The following is a 25,845-nucleotide window of genomic DNA, read 5'->3' as shown; positions in this document are numbered from 1 at the left end:
GAACGAGATGCAGGATCGCCAAATCATAACAGGCTGCAACAGAACGTTGAGCTGTCTGACCAGCAACACAACTGTGGTAAGAAGATGCAAGTGCGCACTGTTGGCACAGCAAGCAGGCACCACTGGGATTCGAACCCAGGATCTCCTGTTTACTAGACAGGCGCTTTAACCATCTAAGCCATGGCGCCACAGCGCGCGCGCGGCTGGGCGCTGTGTGCACAGGTACAGTTTATTCACCACTTGAAGACAAGGGCTCGTCAACGTGCTTTCCGTCTCGATCTTACTCAGTGAGAATTGCAAAGAAGAGAGAGTTCACGACTCAACATTCTCCACGCAAACGGCACGGAAAAACACAACCTGCTCTTGAATTCGATGTTTTCACCTCTTTAAACTGACAGGATAAAGAGGATGTGTCATCCTCTCTGGGCCCATTAAGGGCGTTATTACGCTCCAGAGGGAACCTCACACCAAGGGGAAAAGTGTCACTGAAATGAACTGACCAGGAGTGGTGTGTGAGTCAGTGTAAACAGTGAGCAGTAAAGGGTGACCCATTAGCACCAACTCTGAGCTTTGTACCACCAGCTCTACACTCACTTCCTGCCTCATGCCTCGCGGTCGGCATTGTCTTTCACTTTTATTACACTCCCTCGCTGCCGTTCTCAACCTATTTCCGACCGATAGCAGGTGTCCGTTTAGGACCTGCCCCTTTTTGAAACGGATTCCTGGGAGATCGGCGTCACTCGATGGGGTAGGCTTTTGCCCGAAACGTCGATTTCGCTGCTCCTTGGATGCCTGCCTGAACTGTTGTGCTCTTCCAGCGCCACTCATCCAGGGTAGGATTTACTGCCCATCCCTGATTACCCGACAGATCAGGGGGATGAGTTACTTTCCTGAACCCTTGAACTCCTCAGCACGGAGCTCCAGCCATGAGGCTGCTAGGGAGGGGGTTCCAGGACTTTGATCCAGCGCTAGCGAAGCTACAACGAGATCTTTACAACTCAGAAAGCTGAGATGATCGGAGGGGGATTCGCGGAGCTAGTTTACCGGTGTATCTGCTGCCTTTGCCCTTCTAGATGAATGCAAACAATCACTGGGCTGACTCTGGCAGGATCAGCGGGTGTATTCTGTGCGTAACTAGGAATTCGTTTTCAATCGGATAATTCACAATTAGAGAAATAAATCTTCATTACCAGACTGGGAGCTGTATCCAGGTCTGGACGATGCAAAGTCGGATTCCTAAACAGGGATCCCGCCCTGTGACGCTGACAGGAAACCTTGCCAACTGACTTGTACACACGCTGGTGACTGTCCTTCACTCCATATCCACCTTCAGCAGCAATGTTTTCTCTTTTCCTCCTTCAGCAGAAAAAGAAAAGACAACTGCACTCCAACTCTAGGAGAAGGAGGATTTATTTTCCGTTGGCGTAAAATGAATGAACGGTGACGGCAGAGAATGAGGGTGATGATCAGCTCGTGGAGTGTGTGCGCGCGCGCGTTTGCCACAGCATTCCCTGGTAAGTCAGCAGTGTCTCCACCTCACGTCGTTATTCCCACCAAACTGGGAATGAAGGTGGGAGAATAAAAGCGAATGAGAAGCAGGAGCGCGTGTGGAACAGCGGCACGAAATTGCAGGTAGAACGAAGAGTGACACTACTGCTGGAACGAGATGCAGGATCGCCAAATCATAACAGGCTGCAACAGAAAGTTGAGCTGTCTGACCAGCAACACAACTCTGGTAAGAAGATGCAAGTGCGCACTTTTGACACAGCAAGCAGGCACCACTGGGATTCGAACCCAGGATCTCCTGTTTACTAGACAGGCGCTTTAACCATCTAAGCCATGGCGCCACAGCGTGCGCGGTTGGGCGCTGAGTGCACAGGTACAGTTCATTCACCACTTGAAGACAAGGGCTCGTCAACGTGCTTTCCGTCTCGATCTTGCTCAGTGAGAATTGCAAAGAAGAGAGAGTTCACGACTCAACATTCTCCACGCAAACGGCACGGAAAAACACAACCTGCTCTTGAATTCGATGTTTTCACCTCTTTAAACTGACAGGATAAGGAGGATGTGTCATCCTCTCTGGGCCCATTAAGGGCGTTATTACGCTCCAGAGGGAACCTCACACCAAGGGGAAAAGTGTCACTGAAATGAACTGACCAGGAGTGGTGTGTGAGTCAGTGTAAACAGTGAGCAGTAAAGGGTGACCCATTAGCACCAACTATGAGCTTTGTACCACCAGCTCTACACTCACTTCCTGCCTCATGCCTCGCGGTCGGCATTGTCTTTCACTTTTATTACACTCCCTCGCTGCCGTTCTCAACCTATTTCCGACCGATAGCAGGTGTCCGTTTAGGACCTGCCCCTTTTTGAAACGGATTCCTGGGAGATCGGCGTCACTCGATGGGGTAGGCTTTTGCCCGAAACGTCGATTTCGCTGCTCCTTGGATGCCTGCCTGAACTGTTGTGCTCTTCCAGCGCCACTCATCCAGGGTAGGATTTACTGCCCATCCCTGATTACCCGACAGATCAGGGGGATGAGTTACTTTCCTGAACCCTTGAACTCCTCAGCACGGAGCTCCAGCCATGAGGCTGCTAGGGAAGGGGTTCCAGGACTTTGATCCAGCGCTAGCGAAGCTACAACGAGATCTTTACAACTCAGAAAGCTGAGATGATAGGAGGGGGATTCGCGGAGCTAGTTTACCGGTGTATCTGCTGCCTTTGCCCTTCTAGATGAATGCAAACAATCACTGGGCTGACTCTGGCAGGATCAGCGGGTGTATTCTGTGCGTAACTAGGAATTCGTTTTCAATCGGATAATTCACAATTAGAGAAATAAATCTTCATTACCAGACTGGGAGCTGTATCCAGGTTTGGACGATGCAAAGTCGGATTCCTAAACAGGGATCCCGCCCTGTGACGCTGACAGGAAACCTTGCCAACTGACTTGTACACACGCTGGTGACTGTCCTTCACTCCATATCCACCTTCAGCAGCAATGTTTTCTCTTTTCCTCCTTCAGCAGAAAAAGAAAAGACAACTGCACTCCAACTCTAGGAGAAGGAGGATGTATTTTCCGTTGGCGTAAAATGAATGAAAGGTGACGGCAGAGAATGAGGGTGATGATCAGCTCGTGGAGTGTGTGCGCGCGCGCGTTTGCCACAGCATTCCCTGGTAAGTCAGCAGTGTCTCCACCTCACGTCGTTATTCCCACCAAACTGGGAATGAAGGTGGGAGAATAAAAGCGAATGAGAAGCAGGAGCGCGTGTGGAACAGCGGCACGAAATTGCAGGTAGAACGAAGAGTGACACTACTGCTGGAACGAGATGCAGGATCGCCAAATCATAACAGGCTGCAACAGAACGTTGAGCTGTCTGACCAGCAACACAACTGTGGTAAGAAGATGCAAGTGCGCACTGTTGGCACAGCAAGCAGGCACCACTGGGATTCGAACCCAGGATCTCCTGTTTACTAGACAGGCGCTTTAACCATCTAAGCCATGGCGCCACAGCGCGCGCGGTTGGGCGCTGAGTGCACAGGTACAGTTCATTCACCACTTGAAGACAAGGGCTCGTCAACGTGCTTTCCGTCTCGATCTTGCTCAGTGAGAATTGCAAAGAAGAGAGAGTTCACGACTCAACATTCTCCACGCAAACGGCACGGAAAAACACAACCTGCTCTTGAATTCGATGTTTTCACCTCTTTAAACTGACAGGATAAGGAGGATGTGTCATCCTCTCTGGGCCCATTAAGGGCGTTATTACGCTCCAGAGGGAACCTCACACCAAGGGGAAAAGTGTCACTGAAATGAACTGACCAGGAGTGGTGTGTGAGTCAGTGTAAACAGTGAGCAGTAAAGGGTGACCCATTAGCACCAACTATGAGCTTTGTACCACCAGCTCTACACTCACTTCCTGCCTCATGCCTCGCGGTCGGCATTGTCTTTCACTTTTATTACACTCCCTCGCTGCCGTTCTCAACCTATTTCCGACCGATAGCAGGTGTCCGTTTAGGACCTGCCCCTTTTTGAAACGGATTCCTGGGAGATCGGCGTCACTCGATGGGGTAGGCTTTTGCCCGAAACGTCGATTTCGCTGCTCCTTGGATGCCTGCCTGAACTGTTGTGCTCTTCCAGCGCCACTCATCCAGGGTAGGATTTACTGCCCATCCCTGATTACCCGACAGATCAGGGGGATGAGTTACTTTCCTGAACCCTTGAACTCCTCAGCACGGAGCTCCAGCCATGAGGCTGCTAGGGAAGGGGTTCCAGGACTTTGATCCAGCGCTAGCGAAGCTACAACGAGATCTTTACAACTCAGAAAGCTGAGATGATAGGAGGGGGATTCGCGGAGCTAGTTTACCGGTGTATCTGCTGCCTTTGCCCTTCTAGATGAATGCAAACAATCACTGGGCTGACTCTGGCAGGATCAGCGGGTGTATTCTGTGCGTAACTAGGAATTCGTTTTCAATCGGATAATTCACAATTAGAGAAATAAATCTTCATTACCAGACTGGGAGCTGTATCCAGGTTTGGACGATGCAAAGTCGGATTCCTAAACAGGGATCCCGCCCTGTGACGCTGACAGGAAACCTTGCCAACTGACTTGTACACACGCTGGTGACTGTCCTTCACTCCATATCCACCTTCAGCAGCAATGTTTTCTCTTTTCCTCCTTCAGCAGAAAAAGAAAAGACAACTGCACTCCAACTCTAGGAGAAGGAGGATGTATTTTCCGTTGGCGTAAAATGAATGAAAGGTGACGGCAGAGAATGAGGGTGATGATCAGCTCGTGGAGTGTGTGCGCGCGCGCGTTTGCCACAGCATTCCCTGGTAAGTCAGCAGTGTCTCCACCTCACGTCGTTATTCCCACCAAACTGGGAATGAAGGTGGGAGAATAAAAGCGAATGAGAAGCAGGAGCGCGTGTGGAACAGCGGCACGAAATTGCAGGTAGAACGAAGAGTGACACTACTGCTGGAACGAGATGCAGGATCGCCAAATCATAACAGGCTGCAACAGAACGTTGAGCTGTCTGACCAGCAACACAACTGTGGTAAGAAGATGCAAGTGCGCACTGTTGGCACAGCAAGCAGGCACCACTGGGATTCGAACCCAGGATCTCCTGTTTACTAGACAGGCGCTTTAACCATCTAAGCCATGGCGCCACAGCGCGCGCGGTTGGGCGCTGAGTGCACAGGTACAGTTCATTCACCACTTGAAGACAAGGGCTCGTCAACGTGCTTTCCGTCTCGATCTTGCTCAGTGAGAATTGCAAAGAAGAGAGAGTTCACGACTCAACATTCTCCACGCAAACGGCACGGAAAAACACAACCTGCTCTTGAATTCGATGTTTTCACCTCTTTAAACTGACAGGATAAAGAGGATGTGTCATCCTCTCTGGGCCCATTAAGGGCGTTATTACGCTCCAGAGGGAACCTCACACCAAGGGGAAAAGTGTCACTGAAATGAACTGACCAGGAGTGGTGTGTGAGTCAGTGTAAACAGTGAGCAGTAAAGGGTGACCCATTAGCACCAACTCTGAGCTTTGTACCACCAGCTCTACACTCACTTCCTGCCTCATGCCTCGCGGTCGGCATTGTCTTTCACTTTTATTACACTCCCTCGCTGCCGTTCTCAACCTATTTCCGACCGATAGCAGGTGTCCGTTTAGGACCTGCCCCTTTTTGAAACGGATTCCTGGGAGATCGGCGTCACTCGATGGGGTAGGCTTTTGCCCGAAACGTCGATTTCGCTGCTCCTTGGATGCCTGCCTGAACTGTTGTGCTCTTCCAGCGCCACTCATCCAGGGTAGGATTTACTGCCCATCCCTGATTACCCGACAGATCAGGGGGATGAGTTACTTTCCTGAACCCTTGAACTCCTCAGCACGGAGCTCCAGCCATGAGGCTGCTAGGGAAGGGGTTCCAGGACTTTGATCCAGCGCTAGCGAAGCTACAACGAGATCTTTACAACTCAGAAAGCTGAGATGATAGGAGGGGGATTCGCGGAGCTAGTTTACCGGTGTATCTGCTGCCTTTGCCCTTCTAGATGAATGCAAACAATCACTGGGCTGACTCTGGCAGGATCAGCGGGTGTATTCTGTGCGTAACTAGGAATTCGTTTTCAATCGGATAATTCACAATTAGAGAAATAAATCTTCATTACCAGACTGGGAGCTGTATCCAGGTCTGGACGATGCAAAGTCGGATTCCTAAACAGGGATCCCGCCCTGTGACGCTGACAGGAAACCTTGCCAACTGACTTGTACACACGCTGGTGACTGTCCTTCACTCCATATCCACCTTCAGCAGCAATGTTTTCTCTTTTCCTCCTTCAGCAGAAAAAGAAAAGACAACTGCACTCCAACTCTAGGAGAAGGAGGATCTATTTTCCGTTGGCGTAAAATGAATGAACGGTGACGGCAGAGAATGAGGGTGATGATCAGCTCGTGGGGTGTGTGCGCGCGCGCGTTTGCCACAGCATTCCCTGGTAAGTCAGCAGTGTCTCCACCTCACGTCGTTATTCCCACCAAACTGGGAATGAAGGTGGGAGAATAAAAGCGAATGAGAAGCAGGAGCGCGTGTGGAACAGCGGCACGAAATTGCAGGTAGAACGAAGAGTGACACTACTGCTGGAACGAGATGCAGGATCGCCAAATCATAACAGGCTGCAACAGAACGTTGAGCTGTCTGACCCGCAACACAACTGTGGAAAGAAGATGCAAGTGCGCACTGTTGGCACAGCAAGCAGGCACCACTGGGATTCGAACCCAGGATCTCCTGTTTACTAGACAGGCGCTTTAACCATCTAAGCCATGGCGCCACAGCGCGCGCGGTTGGGCGCTGAGTGCACAGGTACAGTTCATTCACCACTTGAAGACAAGGGCTCGTCAACGTGCTTTCCGTCTCGATCTTGCTCAGTGAGAATTGCAAAGAAGAGAGAGTTCACGACTCAACATTCTCCACGCAAACGGCACGGAAAAACACAACCTGCTCTTGAATTCGATGTTTTCACCTCTTTAAACTGACAGGATAAAGAGGATGTGTCATCCTCTCTGGGCCCATTAAGGGCGTTATTACGCTCCAGAGGGAACCTCACACCAAGGGGAAAAGTGTCACTGAAATGAACTGACCAGGAGTGGTGTGTGAGTCAGTGTAAACAGTGAGCAGTAAAGGGTGACCCATTAGCACCAACTCTGAGCTTTGTACCACCAGCTCTACACTCACTTCCTGCCTCATGCCTCGCGGTCGGCATTGTCTTTCACTTTTATTACACTCCCTCGCTGCCGTTCTCAACCTATTTCCGACCGATAGCAGGTGTCCGTTTAGGACCTGCCCCTTTTTGAAACGGATTCCTGGGAGATCGGCGTCACTCGATGGGTTAGGCTTTTGCCCGAAACGTCGATTTCGCTGCTCCTTGGATGCCTGCCTGAACTGTTGTGCTCTTCCAGCGCCACTCATCCAGGGTAGGATTTACTGCCCATCCCTGATTACCCGACAGATCAGGGGGATGAGTTACTTTCCTGAACCCTTGAACTCCTCAGCACGGAGCTCCAGCCATGAGGCTGCTAGGGAAGGGGTTCCAGGACTTTGATCCAGCGCTAGCGAAGCGACAACGAGATCTTTACAACTCAGAAAGCTGGGATGATAGGAGGGGGATTCGCGGAGCTAGTTTACCGGTGTATCTGCTGCCTTTGCCCTTCTAGATGAATGCAAACAATCACTGGGCTGACTCTGGCAGGATCAGCGGGTGTATTCTGTGCGTAACTAGGAATTCGTTTTCAATCGGATAATTCACAATTAGAGAAATAAATCTTCATTACCAGACTGGGAGCTGTATCCAGGTCTGGACGATGCAAAGTCGGATTCCTAAACAGGGATCCCGCCCTGTGACGCTGACAGGAAACCTTGCCAACTGACTTGTACACACGCTGGTGACTGTCCTTCACTCCATATCCACCTTCAGCAGCAATGTTTTCTCTTTTCCTCCTTCAGCAGAAAAAGAAAAGACAACTGCACTCCAACTCTAGGAGAAGGAGGATCTATTTTCCGTTGACGTAAAATGAATGAACGGTGACGGCAGAGAATGAGGGTGATGATCAGCTCGTGGAGTGTGTGCGCGCGCGCGTTTGCCACAGCATTCCCTGGTAAGTCAGCAGTGTCTCCACCTCACGTCGTTATTCCCACCAAACTGGGAATGAAGGTGGGAGAATAAAAGCGAATGAGAAGCAGGAGCGCGTGTGGAACAGCGGCACGAAATTCCAGGTAGAACGAAGAGTGACACTACTGCTGGAATGAGATGCAGGATCGCCAAATCATAACAGGCTGCAACAGAACGTTGAGCTGTCTGACCAGCAACACAACTGTGGTAAGAAGATGCAAGTGCGCACTGTTGGCACAGCAAGCAGGCCCCACTGGGATTCGAACCCAGGATCTCCTGTTTACTAGACAGGCGCTTTAACCATCTAAGCCATGGCGCCACAGCGTGCACGGTTGGGCGCTGAGTGCACAGGTACAGTTCATTCACCACTTGAAGACAAGGGCTCGTCAACGTGCTTTCCGTCTCGATCTTGCTCAGTGAGAATTGCAAAGAAGAGAGAGTTCACGACTCAACATTCTCCACGCAAACGGCACGGAAAAACACAACCTGCTCTTGAATTCGATGTTTTCACCTCTTTAAACTGACAGGATAAAGAGGATGTGTCATCCTCTCTGGGCCCATTAAGGGCGTTATTACGCTCCAGAGGGAACCTCACACCAAGGGGAAAAGTGTCACTGAAATGAACTGACCAGGAGTGGTGTGTGAGTCAGTGTAAACAGTGAGCAGTAAAGGGTGACCCATTAGCACCAACTCTGAGCTTTGTACCACCAGCTCTACACTCACTTCCTGCCTCATGCCTCGCGGTCGGCATTGTCTTTCACTTTTATTACACTCCCTCGCTGCCGTTCTCAACCTATTTCCGACCGATAGCAGGTGTCCGTTTAGGACCTGCCCCTTTTTGAAACGGATTCCTGGGAGATCGGCGTCACTCGATGGGGTAGGCTTTTGCCCGAAACGTCGATTTCGCTGCTCCTTGGATGCCTGCCTGAACTGTTGTGCTCTTCCAGCGCCACTCATCCAGGGTAGGATTTACTGCCCATCCCTGATTACCCGACAGATCAGGGGGATGAGTTACTTTCCTGAACCCTTGAACTCCTCAGCACGGAGCTCCAGCCATGAGGCTGCTAGGGAAGGGGTTCCAGGACTTTGATCCAGCGCTAGCGAAGCTACAACGAGATCTTTACAACTCAGAAAGCTGGGATGATAGGAGGGGGATTCGCGGAGCTAGTTTACCAGTGTATCTGCTGCCTTTGCCCTTCTAGATGAATGCAAACAATCACTGGGCTGACTCTGGCAGGATCAGCGGGTGTATTCTGTGCGTAACTAGGAATTCGTTTTCAATCGGATAATTCACAATTAGAGAAATAAATCTTCATTACCAGACTGGGAGCTGTATCCAGGTCTGGACGATGCAAAGTCGGATTCCTAAACAGGGATCCCGCCCTGTGACGCTGACAGGAAACCTTGCCAACTGACTTGTACACACGCTGGTGACTGTCCTTCACTCCATATCCACCTTCAGCAGCAATGTTTTCTCTTTTCCTCCTTCAGCAGAAAAGGAAAAGACAACTGCACTCCAACTCTAGGAGAAGGAGGATTTATTTTCCGTTGGCGTAAAATGAATGAACGGTGACGGCAGAGAATGAGGGTGATGATCAGCTCGTGGAGTGTGTGCGCGCGCGCGTTTGCCACAGCATTCCCTGGTAAGTCAGCAGTGTCTCCACCTCACGTCGTTATTCCCACCAAACTGGGAATGAAGGTGGGAGAATAAAAGCGAATGAGAAGCAGGAGCGCGTGTGGAACAGCGGCACGAAATTGCAGGTAGAACGAAGAGTGACACTCCTGCTGGAACGAGATGCAGGATCGCCAAATCATAACAGGCTGCAACAGAACGTTGAGCTGTCTGACCAGCAACACAACTGTGGTAAGAAGATGCAAGTGCGCACTGTTGGCACAGCAAGCAGGCACCACTGGGATTCGAACCCAGGATCTCCTGTTTACTAGACAGGCGCTTTAACCATCTAAGCCATGGCGCCACAGCGCGCGCGGGTGGGCGCTGAGTGCACAGGTACAGTTCATTCACCACTTGAAGACAAGGGCTCGTCAACGTGCTTTCCGTCTCGATCTTGCTCAGTGAGAATTGCAAAGAAGAGAGAGTTCACGACTCAACATTCTCCACGCAAACGGCACGGAAAAACACAACCTGCTCTTGAATTCGATGTTTTCACCTCTTTAAACTGACAGGATAAAGAGGATGTGTCATCCTCTCTGGGCCCATTAAGGGCGTTATTACGCTCCAGAGGGAACCTCACACCAAGGGGAAAAGTGTCACTGAAATGAACTGACCAGGAGTGGTGTGTGAGTCAGTGTAAACAGTGAGCAGTAAAGGGTGACCCATTAGCACCAACTCTGAGCTTTGTACCACCAGCTCTACACTCACTTCCTGCCTCATGCCTCGCGGTCGGCATTGTCTTTCACTTTTATTACACTCCCTCGCTGCCGTTCTCAACCTATTTCCGACCGATAGCAGGTGTCCGTTTAGGACCTGCCCCTTTTTGAAACGGATTCCTGGGAGATCGGCGTCACTCGATGGGGTAGGCTTTTGCCCGAAACGTCGATTTCGCTGCTCCTTGGATGCCTGCCTGAACTGTTGTGCTCTTCCAGCGCCACTCATCCAGGGTAGGATTTACTGCCCATCCCTGATTACCCGACAGATCAGGGGGATGAGTTACTTTCCTGAACCCTTGAACTCCTCAGCACGGAGCTCCAGCCATGAGGCTGCTAGGGAAGGGGTTCCAGGACTTTGATCCAGCGCTAGCGAAGCTACAACGAGATCTTTACAACTCAGAAAGCTGAGATGATAGGAGGGGGATTCGCGGAGCTAGTTTACCGGTGTATCTGCTGCCTTTGCCCTTCTAGATGAATGCAAACAATCACTGGGCTGACTCTGGCAGGATCAGCGGGTGTATTCTGTGCGTAACTAGGAATTCGTTTTCAATCGGATAATTCACAATTAGAGAAATAAATCTTCATTACCAGACTGGGAGCTGTATCCAGGTCTGGACGATGCAAAGTCGGATTCCTAAACAGGGATCCCGCCCTGTGACGCTGACAGGAAACCTTGCCAACTGACTTGTACACACGCTGGTGACTGTCCTTCACTCCATATCCACCTTCAGCAGCAATGTTTTCTCTTTTCCTCCTTCAGCAGAAAAAGAAAAGACAACTGCACTCCAACTCTAGGAGAAGGAGGATCTATTTTCCGTTGGCGTAAAATGAATGAACGGTGACGGCAGAGAATGAGGGTGATGATCAGCTCGTGGAGTGTGTGCGCGCGCGCGTTTGCCACAGCATTCCCTGGTAAGTCAGCAGTGTCTCCACCTCACGTCGTTATTCCCACCAAACTGGGAATGAAGGTGGGAGAATAAAAGCGAATGAGAAGCAGGAGCGCGTGTGGAACAGCGGCACGAAATTGCAGGTAGAACGAAGAGTGACACGACTGCTGGAACGAGATGCAGGATCGCCAAATCATAACAGGCTGCAACAGAACGTTGAGCTGTCTGACCAGCAACACAACCGTGGTAAGAAGATGCAAGTGCGCACTGTTGGCACAGCAAGCAGGCACCACTGGGATTCGAACCCAGGATCTCCTGTTTACTAGACAGGCGCTTTAACCATCTAAGCCATGGCGCCACAGCGCGCGCGGTTGGGCGCTGAGTGCACAGGTACAGTTCATTCACCACTTGAAGACAAGGGCTCGTCAACGTGCTTTCCGTCTCGATCTTGCTCAGTGAGAATTGCAAAGAAGAGAGAGTTCACGACTCAACATTCTCCACGCAAACGGCACGGAAAAACACAACCTGCTCTTGAATTCGATGTTTTCACCTCTTTAAACTGACAGGATAAAGAGGATGTGTCATCCTCTCTGGGCCCATTAAGGGCGTTATTACGCTCCAGAGGGAACCTCACACCAAGGGGAAAAGTGTCACTGAAATGAACTGACCAGGAGTGGTGTGTGAGTCAGTGTAAACAGTGAGCAGTAAAGGGTGACCCATTAGCACCAACTCTGAGCTTTGTACCACCAGCTCTACACTCACTTCCTGCCTCATGCCTCGCGGTCGGCATTGTCTTTCACTTTTATTACACTCCCTCGCTGCCGTTCTCAACCTATTTCCGACCGATAGCAGGTGTCCGTTTAGGACCTGCCCCTTTTTGAAACGGATTCCTGGGAGATCGGCGTCACTCGATGGGTTAGGCTTTTGCCCGAAACGTCGATTTCGCTGCTCCTTGGATGCCTGCCTGAACTGTTGTGCTCTTCCAGCGCCACTCATCCAGGGTAGGATTTACTGCCCATCCCTGATTACCCGACAGATCAGGGGGATGAGTTACTTTCCTGAACCCTTGAACTCCTCAGCACGGAGCTCCAGCCATGAGGCTGCTAGGGAAGGGGTTCCAGGACTTTGATCCAGCGCTAGCGAAGCTACAACGAGATCTTTACAACTCAGAAAGCTGGGATGATAGGAGGGGGATTCGCGGAGCTAGTTTACCGGTGTATCTGCTGCCTTTGCCCTTCTAGATGAATGCAAACAATCACTGGGCTGACTCTGGCAGGATCAGCGGGTGTATTCTGTGCGTAACTAGGAATTCGTTTTCAATCGGATAATTCACAATTAGAGAAATAAATCTTCATTACCAGACTGGGAGCTGTATCCAGGTCTGGACGATGCAAAGTCGGATTCCTAAACAGGGATCCCGCCCTGTGACGCTGACAGGAAACCTTGCCAACTGACTTGTACACACGCTGGTGACTGTCCTTCACTCCATATCCACCTTCAGCAGCAATGTTTTCTCTTTTCCTCCTTCAGCAGAAAAAGAAAAGACAACTGCACTCCAACTCTAGGAGAAGGAGGATCTATTTTCCGTTGACGTAAAATGAATGAACGGTGACGGCAGAGAATGAGGGTGATGATCAGCTCGTGGAGTGTGTGCGCGCGCGCGTTTGCCACAGCATTCCCTGGTAAGTCAGCAGTGTCTCCACCTCACGTCGTTATTCCCACCAAACTGGGAATGAAGGTGGGAGAATAAAAGCGAATGAGAAGCAGGAGCGCGTGTGGAACAGCGGCACGAAATTGCAGGTAGAACGAAGAGTGACACTACTGCTGGAACGAGATGCAGGATCGCCAAATCATAACAGGCTGCAACAGAAAGTTGAGCTGTCTGACCAGCAACACAACTCTGGTAAGAAGATGCAAGTGCGCACTTTTGACACAGCAAGCAGGCACCACTGGGATTCGAACCCAGGATCTCCTGTTTACTAGACAGGCGCTTTAACCATCTAAGCCATGGCGCCACAGCGCGCGCGGTTGGGCGCTGAGTGCACAGGTACAGTTCATTCACCACTTGAAGACAATGGCTCGTCAACGTGCTTTCCGTCTCGATCTTACTCAGTGAGAATTGCAAAGAAGAGAGAGTTCACGACTCAACATTCTCCACGCAAACGGCACGGAAAAACACAACCTGCTCTTGAATTCGATGTTTTCACCTCTTTAAACTGACAGGATAAAGAGGATGTGTCATCCTCTCTGGGCCCATTAAGGGCGTTATTACGCTCCAGAGGGAACCTCACACCAAGGGGAAAAGTGTCACTGAAATGAACTGACCAGGAGTGGTGTGTGAGTCAGTGTAAACAGTGAGCAGTAAAGGGTGACCCATTAGCACCAACTCTGAGCTTTGTACCACCAGCTCTACACTCACTTCCTGCCTCATGCCTCGCGGTCGGCATTGTCTTTCACTTTTATTACACTCCCTCGCTGCCGTTCTCAACCTATTTCCGACCGATAGCAGGTGTCCGTTTAGGACCTGCCCCTTTTTGAAACGGATTCCTGGGAGATCGGCGTCACTCGATGGGGTAGGCTTTTGCCCGAAACGTCGATTTCGCTGCTCCTTGGATGCCTGCCTGAACTGTTGTGCTCTTCCAGCGCCACTCATCCAGGGTAGGATTTACTGCCCATCCCTGATTACCCGACAGATCAGGGGGATGAGTTACTTTCCTGAACCCTTGAACTCCTCAGCACGGAGCTCCAGCCATGAGGCTGCTAGGGAAGGGGTTCCAGGACTTTGATCCAGCGCTAGCGAAGCTACAACGAGATCTTTACAACTCAGAAAGCTGAGATGATAGGAGGGGGATTCGCGGAGCTAGTTTACCGGTGTATCTGCTGCCTTTGCCCTTCTAGATGAATGCAAACAATCACTGGGCTGACTCTGGCAGGATCAGCGGGTGTATTCTGTGCGGAACTAGGAATTCGTTTTCAATCGGATAATTCACAATTAGAGAAATAAATCTTCATTACCAGACTGGGAGCTGTATCCAGGTCTGGACGATGCAAAGTCGGATTCCTAAACAGGGATCCCGCCCGGTGACGCTGACAGGAAACCTTGCCAACTGACTTGTACACACGCTGGTGACTGTCCTTCACTCCATATCCACCTTCAGCAGCAATGTTTTCTCTTTTCCTCCTTCAGCAGAAAAAGAAAAGACAACTGCACTCCAACTCTAGGAGAAGGAGGATCTATTTTCCGTTGGCGTAAAATGAATGAACGGTGACGGCAGAGAATGAGGGTGATGATCAGCTCGTGGAGTGTGTGCGCGCGCGCGTTTGCCACAGCATTCCCTGGTAAGTCAGCAGTGTCTCCACCTCACGTCGTTATTCCCACCAAACTGGGAATGAAGGTGGGAGAATAAAAGCGAATGAGAAGCAGGAGCGCGTGTGGAACAGCGGCACGAAATTGCAGGTAGAACGAAGAGTGACACTACTGCTGGAACGAGATGCAGGATCGCCAAATCATAACAGTCTGCAACAGAAAGTTGAGCTATCGGACCAGCAACACAACTCTGGTAAGAAGATGCAAGTGCGCACTTTTGACACAGCAAGCAGGCACCACTGGGATTCGAACCCAGGATCTCCTGTTTACTAGACAGGCGCTTTAACCATCTAAGCCATGGCGCCACAGCGCGCGCGGTTGGGCGCTGAGTGCACAGGTACAGTTCATTCACCACTTGAAGACAATGGCTCATCAACGTGCTTTCCGTCTCGATCTTACTCAGTGAGAATTGCAAAGAAGAGAGAGTTCACGACTCAACATTCTCCACGCAAACGGCACGGAAAAACACAACCTGCTCTTGAATTCGATGTTTTCACCTCTTTAAACTGACAGGATAAAGAGGATGTGTCATCCTCTCTGGGCCCATTAAGGGCGTTATTACGCTCCAGAGGGAACCTCACACCAAGGGGAAAAGTGTCACTGAAATGAACTGACCAGGAGTGGTGTGTGAGTCAGTGTAAACAGTGAGCAGTAAAGGGTGACCCATTAGCACCAACTCTGAGCTTTGTACCACCAGCTCTACACTCACTTCCTGCCTCATGCCTCGCGGTCGGCATTGTCTTTCACTTTTATTACACTCCCTCGCTGCCGTTCTCAACCTATTTCCGACCGATAGCAGGTGTCCGTTTAGGACCTGCCCCTTTTTGAAACGGATTCCTGGGAGATCGGCGTCACTCGATGGGGTAGGCTTTTGCCCGAAACGTCGATTTCGCTGCTCCTTGGATGCCTGCCTGAACTGTTGTGCTCTTCCAGCGCCACTCATCCAGGGTAGGATTTACTGCCCATCCCTGATTACCCGACAGATCAGGGGGATGAGTTACTTTCCTGAACCCTTGAACTCCTCAGCACGGAGCTCCAGCCATGAGGCTGCTAGGGAAGGGGTTCCAGGACTTTGATCCAGCGCTAGCGAAGCTACAACGAGATCTTTACAACTCAGAAAGCTGAGATGATAGGAGGGGGATTCGCGGAGCTAGTTTACCGGTGTATCTGCTGCCTTTGCCCTTCTAGATGAATGCAAACAATCACTGGGCTGACTCTGGCAGGATCAGCGGGTGTATTCTGTGCGGAACTAGGAATTCGTTTTCAATCGGATAATTCACAATTAGAGAAATAAATCTTCATTACCAGACTGGGAGCTGTATCCAGGTCTGGACGATGCAAAGTCGGATTCCTAAACAGGGATCCCGCCCGGTGACGCTGACAGGAAACCTTGCCAACTGACTTGTACACACGCTGGTGACTGTCCTTCACTCCATATCCACCTTCAGCAGCAATGTTTTCTCTTTTCCTCCTTCAGCAGAAAAAGAAAAGACAACTGCACTCCAACTCTAGGAGAAGGAGGATCTATTTTCCGTTGGCGTAAAATGAATGAACGGTGACGGCAGAGAATGAGGGTGATGATCAGCTCGTGGAGTGTGTGCGCGCGCGCGTTTGCCACAGCATTCCCTGGTAAGTCAGCAGTGTCTCCACCTCACGTCGTTATTCCCACCAAACTGGGAATGAAGGTGGGAGAATAAAAGCGAATGAGAAGCAGGAGCGCGTGTGGAACAGCGGCACGAAATTGCAGGTAGAACGAAGAGTGACACTACTGCTGGAACGAGATGCAGGATCGCCAAATCATAACAGGCTGCAACAGAAAGTTGAGCTATCGGACCAGCAACACAACTCTGGTAAGAAGATGCAAGTGCGCACTTTTGACACAGCAAGCAGGCACCACTGGGATTCGAACCCAGGATCTCCTGTTTACTAGACAGGCGCTTTAACCATCTAAGCCATGGCGCCACAGCGCACGCGGTTGGCCGCTGAGTGCACAGGTACAGTTCATTCACCACTTGAAGACAAGGGCTCGTCAACGTGCTTTCCGTCTCGATCTTGCTCAGTGAGAATTGCAAAGAAGAGAGAGTTCACGACTCAACATTCTCCACGCAAACGGCACGGAAAAACACAACCTGCTCTTGAATTCGATGTTTTCACCTCTTTAAACTGACAGGATAAAGAGGATGTGTCATCCTCTCTGGGCCCATTAAGGGCGTTATTACGCTCCAGAGGGAACCTCACACCAAGGGGAAAAGTGTCACTGAAATGAACTGACCAGGAGTGGTGTGTGAGTCAGTGTAAACAGTGAGCAGTAAAGGGTGACCCATTAGCACCAACTCTGAGCTTTGTACCACCAGCTCTACACTCACTTCCTGCCTCATGCCTCGCGGTCGGCATTGTCTTTCACTTTTATTACACTCCCTCGCTGCCGTTCTCAACCTATTTCCGACCGATAGCAGGTGTCCGTTTAGGACCTGCCCCTTTTTGAAACGGATTCCTGGGAGATCGGCGTCACTCGATGGGGTAGGCTTTTGCCCGAAACGTCGATTTCGCTGCTCCTTGGATGCCTGCCTGAACTGTTGTGCTCTTCCAGCGCCACTCATCCAGGGTAGGATTTACTGCCCATCCCTGATTACCCGACAGATCAGGGGGATGAGTTACTTTCCTGAACCCTTGAACTCCTCAGCACGGAGCTCCAGCCATGAGGCTGCTAGGGAAGGGGTTCCAGGACTTTGATCCAGCGCTAGCGAAGCTACAACGAGATCTTTACAACTCAGAAAGCTGAGATGATAGGAGGGGGATTCGCGGAGCTAGTTTACCGGTGTATCTGCTGCCTTTGCCCTTCTAGATGAATGCAAACAATCACTGGGCTGACTCTGGCAGGATCAGCGGGTGTATTCTGTGCGGAACTAGGAATTCGTTTTCAATCGGATAATTCACAATTAGAGAAATAAATCTTCATTACCAGACTGGGAGCTGTATCCAGGTCTGGACGATGCAAAGTCGGATTCCTAAACAGGGATCCCGCCCGGTGACGCTGACAGGAAACCTTGCCAACTGACTTGTACACACGCTGGTGACTGTCCTTCACTCCATATCCACCTTCAGCAGCAATGTTTTCTCTTTTCCTCCTTCAGCAGAAAAAGAAAAGACAACTGCACTCCAACTCTAGGAGAAGGAGGATCTATTTTCCGTTGGCGTAAAATGAATGAACGGTGACGGCAGAGAATGAGGGTGATGATCAGCTCGTGGAGTGTGTGCGCGCGCGCGTTTGCCACAGCATTCCCTGGTAAGTCAGCAGTGTCTCCACCTCACGTCGTTATTCCCACCAAACTGGGAATGAAGGTGGGAGAATAAAAGCGAATGAGAAGCAGGAGCGCGTGTGGAACAGCGGCACGAAATTGCAGGTAGAACGAAGAGTGACACTACTGCTGGAACGAGATGCAGGATCGCCAAATCATAACAGGCTGCAACAGAAAGTTGAGCTATCGGACCAGCAACACAACTCTGGTAAGAAGATGCAAGTGCGCACTTTTGACACAGCAAGCAGGCACCACTGGGATTCGAACCCAGGATCTCCTGTTTACTAGACAGGCGCTTTAACCATCTAAGCCATGGCGCCACAGCGCACGCGGTTGGCCGCTGAGTGCACAGGTACAGTTCATTCACCACTTGAAGACAAGGGCTCGTCAACGTGCTTTCCGTCTCGATCTTGCTCAGTGAGAATTGCAAAGAAGAGAGAGTTCACGACTCAACATTCTCCACGCAAACGGCACGGAAAAACACAACCTGCTCTTGAATTCGATGTTTTCACCTCTTTAAACTGACAGGATAAAGAGGATGTGTCATCCTCTCTGGGCCCATTAAGGGCGTTATTACGCTCCAGAGGGAACCTCACACCAAGGGGAAAAGTGTCACTGAAATGAACTGACCAGGAGTGGTGTGTGAGTCAGTGTAAACAGTGAGCAGTAAAGGGTGACCCATTAGCACCAACTCTGAGCTTTGTACCACCAGCTCTACACTCACTTCCTGCCTCATGCCTCGCGGTCGGCATTGTCTTTCACTTTTATTACACTCCCTCGCTGCCGTTCTCAACCTATTTCCGACCGATAGCAGGTGTCCGTTTAGGACCTGCCCCTTTTTGAAACGGATTCCTGGGAGATCGGCGTCACTCGATGGGGTAGGCTTTTGCCCGAAACGTCGATTTCGCTGCTCCTTGGATGCCTGCCTGAACTGTTGTGCTCTTCCAGCGCCACTCATCCAGGGTAGGATTTACTGCCCATCCCTGATTACCCGACAGATCAGGGGGATGAGTTACTTTCCTGAACCCTTGAACTCCTCAGCACGGAGCTCCAGCCATGAGGCTGCTAGGGAAGGGGTTCCAGGACTTTGATCCAGCGCTAGCGAAGCGACAACGAGATCTTTACAACTCAGAAAGCTGGGATGATAGGAGGGGGATTCGCGGAGCTAGTTTACCGGTGTATCTGCTGCCTTTGCCCTTCTAGATGAATGCAAACAATCACTGGGCTGACTCTGGCAGGATCAGCGGGTGTATTCTGTGCGTAACTAGGAATTCGTTTTCAATCGGATAATTCACAATTAGAGAAATAAATCTTCATTACCAGACTGGGAGCTGTATCCAGGTCTGGACGATGCAAAGTCGGATTCCTAAACAGGGATCCCGCCCTGTGACGCTGACAGGAAACCTTGCCAACTGACTTGTACACACGCTGGTGACTGTCCTTCACTCCATATCCACCTTCAGCAGCAATGTTTTCTCTTTTCCTCCTTCAGCAGAAAAAGAAAAGACAACTGCACTCCAACTCTAGGAGAAGGAGGATTTATTTTCCGTTGGCGTAAAATGAATGAACGGTGACGGCAGAGAATGAGGGTGATGATCAGCTCGTGGAGTGTGTGCGCGCGCGCGTTTGCCACAGCATTCCCTGGTAAGTCAGCAGTGTCTCCACCTCACGTCGTTATTCCCACCAAACTGGGAATGAAGGTGGGAGAATAAAAGCGAATGAGAAGCAGGAGCACATGTGGAACAGCGGCACGAAATTCCAGGTAGAACGAAGAGTGACACTACTGCTGGAACGAGATGCAGGATCGCCAAATCATAACAGGCTACAACAGAACGTTGAGCTGTCTGACCAGCAACACAACTGTGGTAAGAAGATGCAAGTGCGCACTGTTGGCACAGCAAGCAGGCACCACTGGGATTCGAACCCAGGATCTCCTGTTTACTAGACAGGCGCTTTAACCAACTAAGCCATGGCGCCACAGCGTGCACGGTTGGGCGCTGAGTGCACAGGTACAGTTCATTCACCACTTGAAGACAAGGGCTCGTCAACGTGCTTTCCGTCTCGATCTTGCTCAGTGAGAATTGCAAAGAAGAGAGAGTTCACGACTCAACATTCTCCACGCAAACGGCACGGAAAAACACAACCTGCTCTTGAATTCGATGTTTTCACCTCTTTAAACTGACAGGATAAAGAGGATGTGTCATCCTCTCTGGGCCCATTAAGGGCGTTATTACGCTCCAGAGGGAACCTCACACCAAGGGGAAAAGTGTCACTGAAATGAACTGACCAGGAGTGGTGTGTGAGTCAGTGTAAACAGTGAGCAGTAAAGGGTGACCCATTAGCACCAACTCTGAGCTTTGTACCACCAGCTCTACACTCACTTCCTGCCTCATGCCTCGCGGTCGGCATTGTCTTTCACTTTTATTACACTCCCTCGCTGCCGTTCTCAACCTATTTCCGACCGATAGCAGGTGTCCGTTTAGGACCTGCCCCTTTTTGAAACGGATTCCTGGGAGATCGGCGTCACTCGATGGGGTAGGCTTTTGCCCGAAACGTCGATTTCGCTGCTCCTTGGATGCCTGCCTGAACTGTTGTGCTCTTCCAGCGCCACTCATCCAGGGTAGGATTTACTGCCCATCCCTGATTACCCGACAGATCAGGGGGATGAGTTACTTTCCTGAACCCTTGAACTCCTCAGCACGGAGCTCCAGCCATGAGGCTGCTAGGGAAGGGGTTCCAGGACTTTGATCCAGCGCTAGCGAAGCTACAACGAGATCGTTACAACTCAGAAAGCTGGGATGATAGGAGGGGGATTCGCGGAGCTAGTTTACCGGTGTATCTGCTGCCTTTGCCCTTCTAGATGAATGCAAACAATCACTGGGCTGACTCTGGCAGGATCAGCGGGTGTATTCTGTGCGGAACTAGGAATTCGTTTTCAATCGGATAATTCACAATTAGAGAAATAAATCTTCATTACCAGGCTGGGAGCTGTATCCAGGTCTGGACGATGCAAAGTCGGATTCCTAAACAGGGATCCCGCCCTGTGACGCTGACAGGAAACCTTGCCAACTGACTTGTACACACGCTGGTGACTGTCCTTCACTCCATATCCACCTTCAGCAGCAATGTTTTCTCTTTTCCTCCTTCAGCAGAAAAAGAAAAGACAACTGCACTCCAACTCTAGGAGAAGGAGGATTTATTTTCCGTTGGCGTAAAATGAATGAACGGTGACGGCAGAGAATGAGGGTGATGATCAGCTCGTGGAGTGTGTGCGCGCGCGCGTTTGCCACAGCATTCCCTGGTAAGTCAGCAGTGTCTCCACCTCACGTCGTTATTCCCACCAAACTGGGAATGAAGGTGGGAGAATAAAAGCGAATGAGAAGCAGGAGCGCGTGTGGAACAGCGGCACGAAATTCCAGGTAGAACGAAGAGTGACACTACTGCTGGAACGAGATGCAGGATCGCCAAATCATAACAGGCTGCAACAGAACGTTGAGCTGTCTGACCAGCAACACAACTGTGGTAAGAAGATGCAAGTGCGCACTGTTGGCACAGCAAGCAGGCCCCACTGGGATTCGAACCCAGGATCTCCTGTTTACTAGACAGGCGCTTTAACCATCTAAGCCATGGCGCAACAGCGCGCGCGGGTGGGCGCTGAGTGCACAGGTACAGTTCATTCACCACTTGAAGACAAGGGCTCGTCAACGTGCTTTCCGTCTCGATCTTGCTCAGTGAGAATTGCAAAGAAGAGAGAGTTCACGACTCAACATTCTCCACGCAAACGGCACGGAAAAACACAACCTGCTCTTGAATTCGATGTTTTCACCTCTTTAAACTGACAGGATAAAGAGGATGTGTCATCCTCTCTGGGCCCATTAAGGGCGTTATTACGCTCCAGAGGGAACATCACACCAAGGGGAAAAGTGTCACTGAAATGAACTGACCAGGAGTGGTGTGTGAGTCAGTGTAAACAGTGAGCAGTAAAGGGTGACCCATTAGCACCAACTCTGAGCTTTGTACCACCAGCTCTACACTCACTTCCTGCCTCATGCCTCGCGGTCGGCATTGTCTTTCACTTTTATTACACTCCCTCGCTGCCGTTCTCAACCTATTTCCGACCGATAGCAGGTGTCCGTTTAGGACCTGCCCCTTTTTGAAACGGATTCCTGGGAGATCGGCGTCACTCGATGGGGTAGGCTTTTGCCCGAAACGTCGATTTCGCTGCTCCTTGGATGCCTGCCTGAACTGTTGTGCTCTTCCAGCGCCACTCATCCAGGGTAGGATTTACTGCCCATCCCTGATTACCCGACAGATCAGGGGGATGAGTTACTTTCCTGAACCCTTGAACTCCTCAGCACGGAGCTCCAGCCATGAGGCTGCTAGGGAAGGGGTTCCAGGACTTTGATCCAGCGCTAGCGAAGCTACAACGAGATCTTTACAACTCAGAAAGCTGGGATGATAGGAGGGGGATTCGCGGAGCTAGTTTACCGGTGTATCTGCTGCCTTTGCCCTTCTAGATGAATGCAAACAATCACTGGGCTGACTCTGGCAGGATCAGCGGGTGTATTCTGTGCGTAACTAGGAATTCGTTTTCAATCGGATAATTCACAATTAGAGAAATAAATCTTCATTACCAGACTGGGAGCTGTATCCAGGTCTGGACGATGCAAAGTCGGATTCCTAAACAGGGATCCCGCCCTGTGACGCTGACAGGAAACCTTGCCAACTGACTTGTACACACGCTGGTGACTGTCCTTCACTCCATATCCACCTTCAGCAGCAATGTTTTCTCTTTTCCTCCTTCAGCAGAAAAAGAAAAGACAACTGCACTCCAACTCTAGGAGAAGGAGGATTTATTTTCCGTTGGCGTAAAATGAATGAACGGTGACGGCAGAGAATGAGGGTGATGATCAGCTCGTGGAGTGTGTGCGCGCGCGCGTTTGCCACAGCATTCCCTGGTAAGTCAGCAGTGTCTCCACCTCACGTCGTTATTCCCACCAAACTGGGAATGAAGGTGGGAGAATAAAAGCGAATGAGAAGCAGGAGCGCGTGTGGAACAGCGGCACGAAATTGCAGGTAGAACGAAGAGTGACACTACTGCTGGAACGAGATGCAGGATCGCCAAATCATAACAGGCTGCAACAGAACGTTGAGCTGTCTGACCAGCAACACAACTGTGGTAAGAAGATGCAAGTGCGCACTGTTGGCACAGCAAGCAGGCACCACTGGGATTCGAACCCAGGATCTCCTGTTTACTAGACAGGCGCTTTAACCATCTAAGCCATGGCGCCACAGCGCGCGCCGCTGGGCGCTGAGTGCACAGGTACAGTTCATTCACCACTTGAAGACAAGGGCTCGTCAACGTGCTTTCCGTCTCGATCTTGCTCAGTGAGAATTGCAAAGAAGAGAGAGTTCACGACTCAACATTCTCCACGCAAACGGCACGGAAAAACACAACCTGCTCTTGAATTCGATGTTTTCACCTCTTTAAACTGACAGGATAAAGAGGATGTGTCATCCTCTCTGGGCCCATTAAGGGCGTTATTACGCTCCAGAGGGAACCTCACACCAAGGGGAAAAGTGTCACTGAAATGAACTGACCAGGAGTGGTGTGTGAGTCAGTGTAAACAGTGAGCAGTAAAGGGTGACCCATTAGCACCAACTCTGAGCTTTGTACCACCAGCTCTACACTCACTTCCTGCCTCATGCCTCGCGGTCGGCATTGTCTTTCACTTTTATTACACTCCCTCGCTGCCGTTCTCAACCTATTTCCGACCGATAGCAGGTGTCCGTTTAGGACCTGCCCCTTTTTGAAACGGATTCCTGGGAGATCGGCGTCACTCGATGGGGTAGGCTTTTGCCCGAAACGTCGATTTCGCTGCTCCTTGGATGCCTGCCTGAACTGTTGTGCTCTTCCAGCGCCACTCATCCAGGGTAGGATTTACTGCCCATCCCTGATTACCCGACAGATCAGGGGGATGAGTTACTTTCCTGAACCCTTGAACTCCTCAGCACGGAGCTCCAGCCATGAGGCTGCTAGGGAAGGGGTTCCAGGACTTTGATCCAGCGCTAGCGAAGCTACAACGAGATCTTTACAACTCAGAAAGCTGAGATGATAGGAGGGGGATTCGCGGAGCTAGTTTACCGGTGTATCTGCTGCCTTTGCCCTTCTAGATGAATGCAAACAATCACTGGGCTGACTCTGGCAGGATCAGCGGGTGTATTCTGTGCGTAACTAGGAATTCGTTTTCAATCGGATAATTCACAATTAGAGAAATAAATCTTCATTACCAGACTGGGAGCTGTATCCAGGTCTGGACGATGCAAAGTCAGATTCCTAAACAGGGATCCCGCCCTGTGACGCTGACAGGAAACCTTGCCAACTGACTTGTACACACGCTGGTGACTGTCCTTCACTCCATATCCACCTTCAGCAGCAATGTTTTCTCTTTTCCTCCTTCAGCAGAAAAAGAAAAGACAACTGCACTCCAACTCTAGGAGAAGGAGGATCTATTTTCCGTTGGCGTAAAATGAATGAACGGTGACGGCAGAGAATGAGGGTGATGATCAGCTCGTGGAGTGTGTGCGCGCGCGCGTTTGCCACAGCATTCCCTGGTAAGTCAGCAGTGTCTCCACCTCACGTCGTTATTCCCACCAAACTGGGAATGAAGGTGGGAGAATAAAAGCGAATGAGAAGCAGGAGCGCGTGTGGAACAGCGGCACGAAATTGCAGGTAGAACGAAGAGTGACATGACTGCTGGAACGAGATGCAGGATCGCCAAATCATAACAGGCTGCAACAGAACGTTGAGCTGTCTGACCAGCAACACAACCGTGGTAAGAAGATGCAAGTGCGCACTGTTGGCACAGCAAGCAGGCACCACTGGGATTCGAACCCAGGATCTCCTGTTTACTAGACAGGCGCTTTAACCATCTAAGCCATGGCGCCACAGTGCGCGCGCGGCTGGGCGCTGAGTGCACAGGTACAGTTCATTCACCACTTGAAGACAAGGGCTCGTCAACGTGCTTTCCGTCTCGATCTTGCTCAGTGAGAATTGCAAAGAAGAGAGAGTTCACGACTCAACATTCTCCACGCAAACGGCACGGAAAAACACAACCTGCTCTTGAATTCGATGTTTTCACCTCTTTAAACTGACAGGATAAAGAGGATGTGTCATCCTCTCTGGGCCCATTAAGGGCGTTATTACGCTCCAGAGGGAACCTCACACCAAGGGGAAAAGTGTCACTGAAATGAACTGACCAGGAGTGGTGTGTGAGTCAGTGTAAACAGTGAGCAGTAAAGGGTGACCCATTAGCACCAACTCTGAGCTTTGTACCACCAGCTCTACACTCACTTCCTGCCTCATGCCTCGCGGTCGGCATTGTCTTTCACTTTTATTACACTCCCTCGCTGCCGTTCTCAACCTATTTCCGACCGATAGCAGGTGTCCGTTTAGGACCTGCCCCTTTTTGAAACGGATTCCTGGGAGATCGGCGTCACTCGATGGGGTAGGCTTTTGCCCGAAACGTCGATTTCGCTGCTCCTTGGATGCCTGCCTGAACTGTTGTGCTCTTCCAGCGCCACTCATCCAGGGTAGGATTTACTGCCCATCCCTGATTACCCGACAGATCAGGGGGATGAGTTACTTTGCTGAACCCTTGAACTCCTCAGCACGGAGCTCCAGCCATGAGGCTGCTAGGGAAGGGGTTCCAGGACTTTGATCCAGCGCTAGCGAAGCTACAACGAGA

The 25,845-nt window shown here is 50.7% G+C and overlaps 16 non-coding genes across 16 annotated transcripts; all 16 read right to left on the bottom strand.

The window, feature by feature from the left end:
* Nucleotides 1–114: 114 nt before the first annotated feature.
* Nucleotides 115–188, bottom strand: trnat-agu (transfer RNA threonine (anticodon AGU)). Its single transcript has one exon. It is a non-coding gene; the product is annotated as a tRNA-Thr (tRNA).
* Nucleotides 189–1,773: 1,585 nt separating this feature from the next.
* On the bottom strand, nucleotides 1,774–1,847 carry trnat-agu (transfer RNA threonine (anticodon AGU)). The gene has a single exon. It is a non-coding gene; the product is annotated as a tRNA-Thr (tRNA).
* A 1,583-nt stretch (nucleotides 1,848–3,430) lies between these two features.
* trnat-agu (transfer RNA threonine (anticodon AGU)) lies at nucleotides 3,431–3,504 on the bottom strand. The gene has a single exon. It is a non-coding gene; the product is annotated as a tRNA-Thr (tRNA).
* Nucleotides 3,505–5,087: 1,583 nt separating this feature from the next.
* Nucleotides 5,088–5,161, bottom strand: trnat-agu (transfer RNA threonine (anticodon AGU)). The gene has a single exon. It is a non-coding gene; the product is annotated as a tRNA-Thr (tRNA).
* Nucleotides 5,162–6,744: 1,583 nt separating this feature from the next.
* On the bottom strand, nucleotides 6,745–6,818 carry trnat-agu (transfer RNA threonine (anticodon AGU)). Its single transcript has one exon. It is a non-coding gene; the product is annotated as a tRNA-Thr (tRNA).
* Nucleotides 6,819–8,401: 1,583 nt separating this feature from the next.
* trnat-agu (transfer RNA threonine (anticodon AGU)) lies at nucleotides 8,402–8,475 on the bottom strand. Its single transcript has one exon. It is a non-coding gene; the product is annotated as a tRNA-Thr (tRNA).
* Nucleotides 8,476–10,058: 1,583 nt separating this feature from the next.
* trnat-agu (transfer RNA threonine (anticodon AGU)) lies at nucleotides 10,059–10,132 on the bottom strand. The gene has a single exon. It is a non-coding gene; the product is annotated as a tRNA-Thr (tRNA).
* Nucleotides 10,133–11,715: 1,583 nt separating this feature from the next.
* On the bottom strand, nucleotides 11,716–11,789 carry trnat-agu (transfer RNA threonine (anticodon AGU)). Its single transcript has one exon. It is a non-coding gene; the product is annotated as a tRNA-Thr (tRNA).
* A 1,583-nt stretch (nucleotides 11,790–13,372) lies between these two features.
* Nucleotides 13,373–13,446, bottom strand: trnat-agu (transfer RNA threonine (anticodon AGU)). The gene has a single exon. It is a non-coding gene; the product is annotated as a tRNA-Thr (tRNA).
* A 1,583-nt stretch (nucleotides 13,447–15,029) lies between these two features.
* On the bottom strand, nucleotides 15,030–15,103 carry trnat-agu (transfer RNA threonine (anticodon AGU)). Its single transcript has one exon. It is a non-coding gene; the product is annotated as a tRNA-Thr (tRNA).
* Nucleotides 15,104–16,686: 1,583 nt separating this feature from the next.
* trnat-agu (transfer RNA threonine (anticodon AGU)) lies at nucleotides 16,687–16,760 on the bottom strand. Its single transcript has one exon. It is a non-coding gene; the product is annotated as a tRNA-Thr (tRNA).
* A 1,583-nt stretch (nucleotides 16,761–18,343) lies between these two features.
* trnat-agu (transfer RNA threonine (anticodon AGU)) lies at nucleotides 18,344–18,417 on the bottom strand. Its single transcript has one exon. It is a non-coding gene; the product is annotated as a tRNA-Thr (tRNA).
* A 1,583-nt stretch (nucleotides 18,418–20,000) lies between these two features.
* On the bottom strand, nucleotides 20,001–20,074 carry trnat-agu (transfer RNA threonine (anticodon AGU)). Its single transcript has one exon. It is a non-coding gene; the product is annotated as a tRNA-Thr (tRNA).
* A 1,583-nt stretch (nucleotides 20,075–21,657) lies between these two features.
* Nucleotides 21,658–21,731, bottom strand: trnat-agu (transfer RNA threonine (anticodon AGU)). Its single transcript has one exon. It is a non-coding gene; the product is annotated as a tRNA-Thr (tRNA).
* Nucleotides 21,732–23,314: 1,583 nt separating this feature from the next.
* On the bottom strand, nucleotides 23,315–23,388 carry trnat-agu (transfer RNA threonine (anticodon AGU)). The gene has a single exon. It is a non-coding gene; the product is annotated as a tRNA-Thr (tRNA).
* A 1,583-nt stretch (nucleotides 23,389–24,971) lies between these two features.
* Nucleotides 24,972–25,045, bottom strand: trnat-agu (transfer RNA threonine (anticodon AGU)). Its single transcript has one exon. It is a non-coding gene; the product is annotated as a tRNA-Thr (tRNA).
* Between the last annotated feature and the right edge of the window lie 800 nt (nucleotides 25,046–25,845).

This window comes from Chiloscyllium punctatum, chromosome 45 (assembly GCF_047496795.1).
Source record: "Chiloscyllium punctatum isolate Juve2018m chromosome 45, sChiPun1.3, whole genome shotgun sequence".
NCBI classification, from domain to species: domain Eukaryota; kingdom Metazoa; phylum Chordata; class Chondrichthyes; order Orectolobiformes; family Hemiscylliidae; genus Chiloscyllium; species Chiloscyllium punctatum.
This window is presented reverse-complemented; position numbering and strand designations above follow the sequence as displayed.